The sequence below is a fragment of the Myotis davidii genome, unplaced genomic scaffold, assembly GCF_000327345.1.
Source record: "Myotis davidii unplaced genomic scaffold, ASM32734v1 scaffold259, whole genome shotgun sequence".
Lineage (NCBI taxonomy): Eukaryota > Metazoa > Chordata > Mammalia > Chiroptera > Vespertilionidae > Myotis > Myotis davidii.
The window spans coordinates 2,149,123-2,158,756 of record NW_006292687.1 but is presented as its reverse complement, the minus strand read 5'-3'; the positions used below and the strand labels follow the sequence as shown (position 1 = coordinate 2,158,756).

Genomic DNA, 9,634 nt, shown 5'->3' with positions numbered 1-9,634 from the left:
GGTACCAGGAGAGAGATGAAGTGATGTGCAAGAGGTCAGAGGCAAGTGTGAGGGGGGTGTAAGGAATAGAAAATGAGGATAGTTGGGGAAGGTTTAAGATCATGTCTGTGTCTGTGGGTTATGCATACATGCACATAAGTTTTTTGGTTAATCTCTTCCCACCCTCCCTTCCCCCTCTTGGTGCATCAGACTGAAGAATCTCAGAAGGAAGTGGAAAGGGAAGGCTGGAAAAGACTAACCAAGGAACTTATATGCATAACCCATGGACACAGAAGGCCTGGGGAGGGGGCGAATGTGGGGTAGAGGGGATGATGGGGAAAAAAGAGGGGCATCTGTAATACTTTCAATAATAAAGATAAAACAAGAACAAAAGCAACAAAAACACACAAACATTTATAGTTAAGAGTGAAAATGAATTGTCAAAAAGAGATATGATATCAGCTGGGAGGAAATACATGTTATGACAAAGAGAGAAGGAGAAACAAAAGGGGTGATTATGAACTTGAGTTGACCATCACTTAAAACTATGAACTCAGAGTACCAGACAAGTTCAGAGAGAAACAAATCAGAAGTTAATACAAAGAAAGCAGCAGTCAAGAGAGGTGATCAATCTAGCAAAAACCTTACGAAGTTTTGAATTTTTTCTCCTCTGTTTTCCAGACTTGGGCTTACATTCAGCAAGTAAGGAAAATCTTTGCAATAGCAAATGCCAAGCTTGCTGGAAAGAGATGCCCTCAGCTAAAAATGCCTGACCATTAATTATTTTTTTTCTCATCTCTCTAGATCTGGGTTCTTTTCTATAAGAAATTTTTCTCAATTGAAATAGAACCTCCATTTTTCAGTTTCCTCAGTGAGAACAGTCCTTAAGTTATCAAAGCTGACAAATTTCCATTGGGCTAAGTAGCTCACAAAGCACTGAAAGCATTTCTTTACTTACAGTTTTGCATAATTGTGTAAAATTATAAGTAATTTGCATGTTAGAAAAATTTCACCAAAGTAGGACTTGTTCAAAAGTACTAAACTGAACAAAAATAAAAAAAATATATGCTTGCAATCAAACTAAAGACTTAATTTTTGTTGCTCACAATAGGCATATGGTCATGCCAATGTGAAATTAAGTAGAAATATGACTTGTTTTACTTGTTAAAAAAAATTATTGGGGTGAAATCGCTACACATAAAAGGCTAATATGCTAAGTGTCCAACCATCTGACCAGTCGCTATGATGTGCACTGACCGCCAGGGGTCAGATGCTCAATGCAGGAGCTGCCATGATCACACTGGCCATTTACAGAGAAATGGCACTGAGGACCTGCTGCCCACAACGCAACACTTGGCTTCCCGCAAGTGGGACAGAGGCCCCGCCACCACCCTGGAGCGACAGCCCACCAAATCTTAGCCAACGCTGTGGAGATGCCATGGCACAAAATGCAGCCCACAGCCCAGCCTGGAAACAGTGGTTGTGGGCACCGGGCAATGATTTCATGTAGCAATGCCTACTTCCTCTCCCTAGTGACTAACCTCCTTGGAGTTTCTTCAGCCCAGGAACATGACTTGCTTTATAGCCAGGTGCAAACATTTTACACTTTAACCAAATATCTGTGAAGTGTTTTTCCATGCCTCATCTCATTTGATCCCCACAGAAGTCCTGGAGTAGGTAGATAGGAGACTTGGTGGAATCCTATTTTCATTAGCTGGAAAAATGGAGATTTATAAAGTTAGAAACTTGACCTGACTGAAAAGAAGTAAAAAATGGTGGATCTTGAAAATGACTTCAGGTTTTCTCACTGTGCAGAATATAGTCAAACTCTGTTGCAGTTAAATATTTTACCCTTTGTTCTCCCTGTGTAATCTATAATAAAAATCTGCTTCATGTTGATATTTACTGCTATTCTCTGATAATTATCTGAAAGAGAAGTTGGGGTACTTCACTGGGCTGGAAAAAGTATAGCTAAATCAGAAATCAGGTCTTATTAAGCAAATTTATCTATAAATATAAAGCTCTCACTGGCACCAATCACACGCATGTGTTTCCATCTGTCATTGTTGATCATGAATTTCATTGACACTTCTATTATAGAAAAAGGGTGAATAGCGATATTAAAGTATTTCTTCTAATTAGTTTCCTTTCAGTGTGTACGAATCCATGCACTGGGCCACTGGTTGGTTAATAAAATTATATAGGTTTCAGGTATACAATTCTAAAATACATCACTTGTATGGTGCATTGTGTGTTCACCACCCCAAGTCAAGTCTTCTTCTGTCACCATTTATCCCCTTTACTATCTTCTACTTCCCCTGACCCCCCTTCCCTCTGCCAATGACCATACTGTTGTCTGTGTCTATTAAATTTTTTCTTTGTTTAATTGCTTTACCTTTTCCCCCAAATTCTCTCCCCTCTGATAGTTGTCAATCTGTTCTCTGTATCTACTTATTGTATCAGTTGTTTTTTCTCAGATTTCATCACAATAATTTCTTCTGATTCTAAGAGAATTGCTCTTTTTAAAATTGAGATTGTTGTTAAATTTTTCATGTTAATTTTTTAAGCATGTGTTGATTTAGATTACTGTTCACACATAGTTTACTCTCCATGCAAAACTGATTTGGCTAGAAGAGCTGTCACTGGATGGCTCTTTGTTACTAATGTCATTGTTGTTTCACTCTGATTCTACCATCTAGTCTTTGGAATCAGCATCTCTTCAATATCACCCACTGTGGCTACTTCCCAAAAAGTTCCAATTCCACATCTTAGAATTTCAGGCTGCCATCCTCAACACTGGGCATCTTGCTCCTAACCTGGCAGCACCATCCTTGTCTGTGCATAATCTTAACATCTGGAATTTTCTATCCAAACGACCATTTACTCCGCCTCCTGGCTACATATGCAGATAATGCTACTTTAAGCCAACTTTCTCTTGCTATGGTTAAAATGAGATTCATCCTTAAAGCCCTGCAATCACAGCATAATATTTCTTAAACACGGTATATCCAACTACAAGTTATTTCTCAACTACAAGTTTCACTTTCATTGTCTGCAAATTCTCTATCATATTGTACAAGCTATGGCTAGGGTTGAAGAAGGTCATAGTTGAAAAGGTATTCTGAAAGACAATATTAGTATAAGGCATTGTTATTGTTTTAATTGTAGGAATTATCATAGTCAATTTAGCTATAGAATCATATAAAATATTTCAAGTCCAGTTAAAATAATTTCTAAATATTTATCAATAACTAGAATTTTTGCGTAGGGAAGGATTGAAGATATATGGTCAATAGTCCTTGGGAAATAACTTCCGTAAAGTCACAGTTTTAAAGAGAATCCAGGGTTTTCTAGTTTAAAATAATGGTTATTCTACCACCACTGGATACTTAAATAGTGTGTCTGTATTTTGTCATTATTTTGTTGTTTCACCTTTATACATTTATAAGAGTATCTGCTTCATAACTGTTTTTGTTTTGTTTGTTTTAGAAAGTTCAGTTTCTTTGTTTTCCTCTTTTATTTTAATTATTTTTGTTTAAAAATCTTCCAAATATAGACTATATAGGTTTTTTGGTTTTTTTTTAGAAAGTATCAAACCAAATTGTCATTGCTCTCAGGTGATTGATTATATACACAGAGAATCCAAAATCATTTACAAATTATTCAGGTTAGTAAAATAGTTGAATTGTTAATATATATATATTGCCTTTTTACAGGTCAAGAAACAAACAAGTTGAGAAAAAGAGATTACATTTACCAAAGCAAGAACAGAAACATGAAGTTTTTCAGCGGACTCCCACAAAGCACAGTTTCCATGGTCACTGTGGTAAAGTTCTGAGTTCCCACCTCACGTGTGATGAACTGATAAAAGGATGGATCCCATGCTCACAATGCAAGCCCACATAACTGCAACAAGGTAAGTGTTTCATACCTCAGCTTCAATGATCTCATCGGAAGTCTGGTGGAAATGGTAAGTTATTCATTTTCATTGCTGACTAGAATTCTATTGTATGAATATCTAATCATTTGTCCATTCCCCTATTGATGGACAACTGAGCTGTTTTGCTGTTTGTTTGTTTGTTTTTTGTCTCTTGAGTTAACATTTTGGACTTGGATTTTGAGGTCACAGGTAGATATGTCATAAGCTGAATTTAAAACTGTCTAATGCCCTCCATGATGCTGAGTGCCTAGGATGAGTGACTTGTTTCTTGGTCTCTGTGACCGCATCTCTTCAATTGAATTCATGAAATCATGGATCACACATTCTAAAATGTTCAGAGATTTAATTAACTAATTGGGGTAATGCTACATTTGTATACCTGCATAGCTAGATTGTCCCACTTATCATCCTTAAAGACTCTAAAATTAAACCTACATTTTCAGTGAACTTTGAAAAATTATGGTGTCAGGGAAAGGCTAAGTTGTATTATTATGTGGGAGACATATTTGGGCTGGTGTATATATTGTGGTCATCCCAGAGCCTTTCAAGGTACCAAGGGGAATGGATAGATCTATTTTTTAATCGGTTTAGACAGCTGTCTACACAGCTGCATCGTGGCTATTCGTCTTCACCCAGTCACGTACCTCAGGACATCTGTCTGTGCTACTCCCCACCCCTGAAAAGACTAATGAGGCTGTCTGACACACATTCTAGCCAGATCTAGAGAGGCTCAGCTAGCACTGGGATGACTTTGGTCTTTTTTTATTTCATTGTAGGCACATGTTTTGTAAAATATCTCATTATTTTCAGACTGGCAATTTCAGGCACTATGACACAGAGCACATCATTTGTTTAGTATCAATACAGCATTTGTTTCTCATTTCATTTCCAAAGTTGGCTACTGCAACTTAAAAAGGGTCTATTTTTGATAATATAAGAAATGTCTCTCTCCCTTCTGGAAAGGGCCTTCCTGAGAATTGTCTGCCTAACAAAGACAGGGAATGTCTCTCAAATTTGCAACAGTGGAAGAAGTGATATGTCCATGACCAGTCTGGACTAAAATTCTGATTCCTAGAAATTATTAAATGTTTGTTTTCCTCACCTGCCAAATGTCTTTCCCTCAACTTCACTGACTTCCACTGCTAACCTTTGTATCTCAACTCTTCCCTTCCAAACCCTGCTCATTCTTCACACCCAATCAACACATCACCTCCAGTGTTAAACCTTCTTTGCTCCTTAAGTATGCTTATATTCATTTTTATCTTTTTTTTTGGTAATTGTGTGCTTCATGTCCATTATCCTTACTAGTGAAGAAGGCTGAGGCAATATCTTATTCATATTTGTGTCTGATTAGCAATGTTTTCATACCTGTTGAATTATTTTATACTTCTGTGTTACTTATGAAAGAATCCACTAAAACCATTGAGCAGGTCCTTTGTGTGAAAATCCTGAAAATATATATGCTATAATATTTGCAATATTCTTGGACAGACTAACACACTAAATGTTGTTACATGCAGAGTAATTATGTCATTATTTGAAACCTGTCAACTGAATGTAGTCTACCCCATTAACACCAGGGATAGATTGAAGGATCAAGCCAAGAGATGGGCTGAAGAGGTAAAACCCCAAAGAATATAAATGCAGAATGATATATTCCCAGAAACAAAGTAATGTCTCAGGGACAAGATGTTATTAAAATAGTTCTTAGGTGTGTTTCTATATTAATTATGGGTCTGTTGGAAATATTCATGCTGCTGGGTCTTTTGGTTTTGCATAAGTTCTCCGTAATGGAGGTGGCCCAGAAAAGAAGCCACTAATGCGCACGTAATTATAATAGAAACATCTATCATCAGTGCAGCAGAGTGACATCTCAGTGTGATCAACTGTAGGATGATCTTGGAAGGCTGATGAAAATAGAGTAGGGGAAGTGAGATATTCTTCTTTGTTGGGTCTAAAAGAGGTTTGGAGGCCTGTATTTTTAATTGAGGGGGTGGGTGATGGTCAAAAATTTTAATCTGTTGAAGATAAGATTACCACCACCACCACCACCACCACCACTACCACCAGAAATACAAGCATAAAATATCAGAGAATGTAGTGAAAGGCAGAGGGCTAAGGGAAGAGCATCCCCGGAGGAAGACTTTGTTAGATGAAACTATGTCAGTGGACTCTGGGAACAATATCCAAGAATACCCAGTTTTCCTTATCTCATCCCTAAGTCTTTAGAAAGGCTTGCCAAATCTTTAGCCTGTTGAATGTTGTTCTTGGAGGAATGAAGGAAGGAGTGTATAGCCATACCTGGGATAAGGGGAAACAAGGAGAGCTAAAACAATGTGGAACAGGAGAGCAAGTGTGAAGCAATAAAAAGGAGCCTTAGAGAGACCAGAGACAGATAACTACCATGAATGTTTAGTTTACCTGGCCGAACACCTAGTCAGTGTTATCTGGTGATAAAGCTGTAAACAGTGAATCAGTGCCAGGGATTAACTGATAGTAACTGGATGTCACGGGGAAGATGACCTACTGAAGGCTGAAAAACTGGGGGACATTTTATTTTATTTCCATAACCAGAGGAAATAGACAAAACTCTGGGAACACTGGTCATCCACTCCTTTTCTCTTAAATGGTCAGGCCATAAGTAGGAAAACTGAGACCATCATGGAGGAACTAATATTAAATAATATAATTGGCTGACTGCAAGGAGGCAGGTGACATCTCACAGTGGATCCCTCTGAGACTGATATTGACATAGACTGGAGAGTGGAGAGATGTGGAAACCTGGCAGTAATTTTCTTTCTGAGAAGCCCAGGAGAAATTAATCAGCAGCCCCATCAGTGAGGAGGTCTCTTCCCATTTTATCAGGTGACAGGTAAATACAAAACAAAACTTGAAATAGTGAGGCAATATGTAATGAGAAGTTCATATGCTTCTTTACATGTTTTGGAGATATACATATAATATTAATATGTATTATATGTATTAATATATAATATTACATAAAATATATATATTAAAAGTATATAAATATTAATATATTTTTATTGATTTCAGAGAGGAAGAAAGAGGGAAAGTGAGATAGAAACATCACTGATGAGAGAATCATTGATCCGTTGTTGCCTGCATGTCCCCCTACTAGGGATCTAGCTCACAACCTGGGCATATGCCCTGACCAGGAATCGAAACATGACCTCCTGGTTTATAGGTCCATGCTCAACTGCTGAGCCACAGCAGCTGGGCAGATGATCATATATTTTTATAGTTTGGCCTAAAGCAATTGGGTTTGCTCAACTGGGTGGGCAAAGCTCTGAGTCCAGACTTCCTCCTGGCTTTAATGGCGGTGGCCTTTGGTCTTGTGACTTTTCCAGCTCAGGCTCTGGCGAGGTCTGGTCGGCACAGATGCTCTCCCCTGAAAGTGCTCAGATGAGCCAAAGCGAGAGGCTGCTGGCTCTGCACATGGGAGCTGCATGATGGTGGAAAATTGGACATAATTTCATTCCTGCCATCCAAACCAATGACCTTTAAAACTCTGCATATGGATTTTTAGTCCCTTTTTGATTGTTATGGTTTTCAGATGCATCTGTGGGCACTTGTGGAGATACAAAGCAGGTGGTATTGTGCTGTCGGTAAAGGTTTTGTCTTCTCATAGAGTGAGCCCTTAGTTTGCAGGTTTAAATCTTGGGTTTGAGTGCCATTTCTGCTTAGTAAACATGTTGGTATTGGAAAATTGCCATAGTTCTGACCCTTAGAGTCCACATGTGTATAATAAAATAGTAATGTATTTTACAAAGCAAATAAACCTTGCTGCTCACCTGGGCTCTGATAAAAAAAACAAACAAACAAACAAAAAAACCCCTTCAGGACCTTATGGCAACTTCCTACCTGCAGGACACAGTCTAAAGTACAAAACTGAGTGTTGGGAGATCCTCTCCGTACCCCTCTAACCTTACTTCTTACTCCCTGTCTTCCACCCCTTCCTATCAAAAGGCTCCCCTTCCCCAGCCATGCATCCTTGTTTCCTATCCTTGCTTTAGCTGCCAGTGTTCTCTGGGACTAAAGCAGAACTTTTCTTCCCTTTTCTTTGGTCAGCTTGATATCACTAGATCCATTTGGGGCCTTTAACTCTTATCTCTTTCATTTAAGCCTCTCTACTTATCTTGCCTTTTTTTTTAAAAAAATCAAGTTCCCAAATAGAAACAACCATGTTTCTTTTGAGTTCTTTTTGAGTTAAGAATTTTTGTTTTCCCACATGTAACATGGGGCGTGGCACACAAAGATGCTTAAAGCTTTTGTTGAATAGATGAATAGGGGAATGAGAAATCACAGGATCATAGATTCATAATGCTCGTTCTATATTGTTTACTGCCCCAGCCTCTGACACCCACTATAGCATCAACATCAAGAAGGATGAGCTGAGATAATGAGGAGCTCACAACTTAGTCTTTCCCTTTTCAGAAAACCCCCACCCACTTAGCCTTGTTGTGGGATCACTTCTTTTCCAAGCTAACTTGTCCAGCACCTTCTCCTATAACCCCAGCCTATCGGTCTAAACTTTAAGCTACATGAAAATGTTTTCTTCGGCATGGGCTACGTACACAATAGTGCTATTTCCTCCCAAGACGAGAGAGAACAAGCCAGGCCTGAAGTAAACACCACAAACATGGGTGGGTTTGAATGCTGCCTGCTTCCTCGCCAATGTACATATGTGCATCCATGTCCTGCTCACTTCGACCAGTGTATTGCCTGCCTGGCCCCAGAAGGCTTTGGAGATTTTGTTCTTGACTTAGAACTTAAAGGGTTGGCTATTGTTCTTCCAGGAAAGGAAAAAAAAAAGGTGGAGAAGAATAGGTGATAGGTGGAGGAATAAACTCATCAGAACAGAAGAGGAATTGTGAGTGCATATAACTGCTACCCTTTAAAAATGTTCAGATTAAATTAATTAAACATTAAATAATTTTTCCAGTGTTCCATACAATTTTATTTTCTGCCTTCAACCATAATAATATGATATCCAAATTTTGTCTTAACTGGAGGGTCTGGATACACAGGCTTGTCCAGCCCACTTACAGGCAAAGCAAATGTTGCTTTGAAATGGTCCCACCATGGACCCTCTGGTCAGCCCACCCCAGTCACCCCCTTGCCTGGCTTTATCTTCACCATATTGTGTGGCCATTTCATTGCACATTATTTCAGACATTAATGTTTCAAGGCTTCCATGATTTTTCCATGTTTTTCACACAAATTTGTCTGACCTTTACTGCATTGTCATCACCTTTGGGACCCTGAGACTTCTTGTCAGAACTGCCACTCCCAAATGCTGCTCCCCCTTTTCCACCCTTTTCCAGAACCGCTTTTTCCTTTGGGAGGCATCTAGGAAACTTGATGTTGAACTCTCAACTGTCTAAACATTAAATAATTTTTAATGAACTTTCTGGTGCCTTTCTGTGGAAATCTAGAATCTAGGTATCAAAGCTTAACATCTAGTCATCTGCACAATTACATCAAATTGAACTGTCCAGTTCTTCATAAATTGACCACAGATAGTGCAAAAACCTTTGTCACTTGACAAGTCTATTTTCTAGGATATGCAGCAAATCCTTGTTAAGACTAAGGCTATATTTTCACAATGCCAAAAAGCTCATCAAATTAATTCCCAAAGCAGTCACTCAAGATATTTGCCTCATGAATTAAGGAAAGCAATTGTTTGGACATATT

General features: G+C 38.6%; 1 pseudogene; it reads right to left on the bottom strand.

Annotated features, from left to right (window-relative positions):
- Positions 1–8,879: 8,879 nt before the first annotated feature.
- LOC102773074 lies at positions 8,880–9,307 on the bottom strand (annotated as a pseudogene).
- Positions 9,308–9,634: the final 327 nt, after the last annotated feature.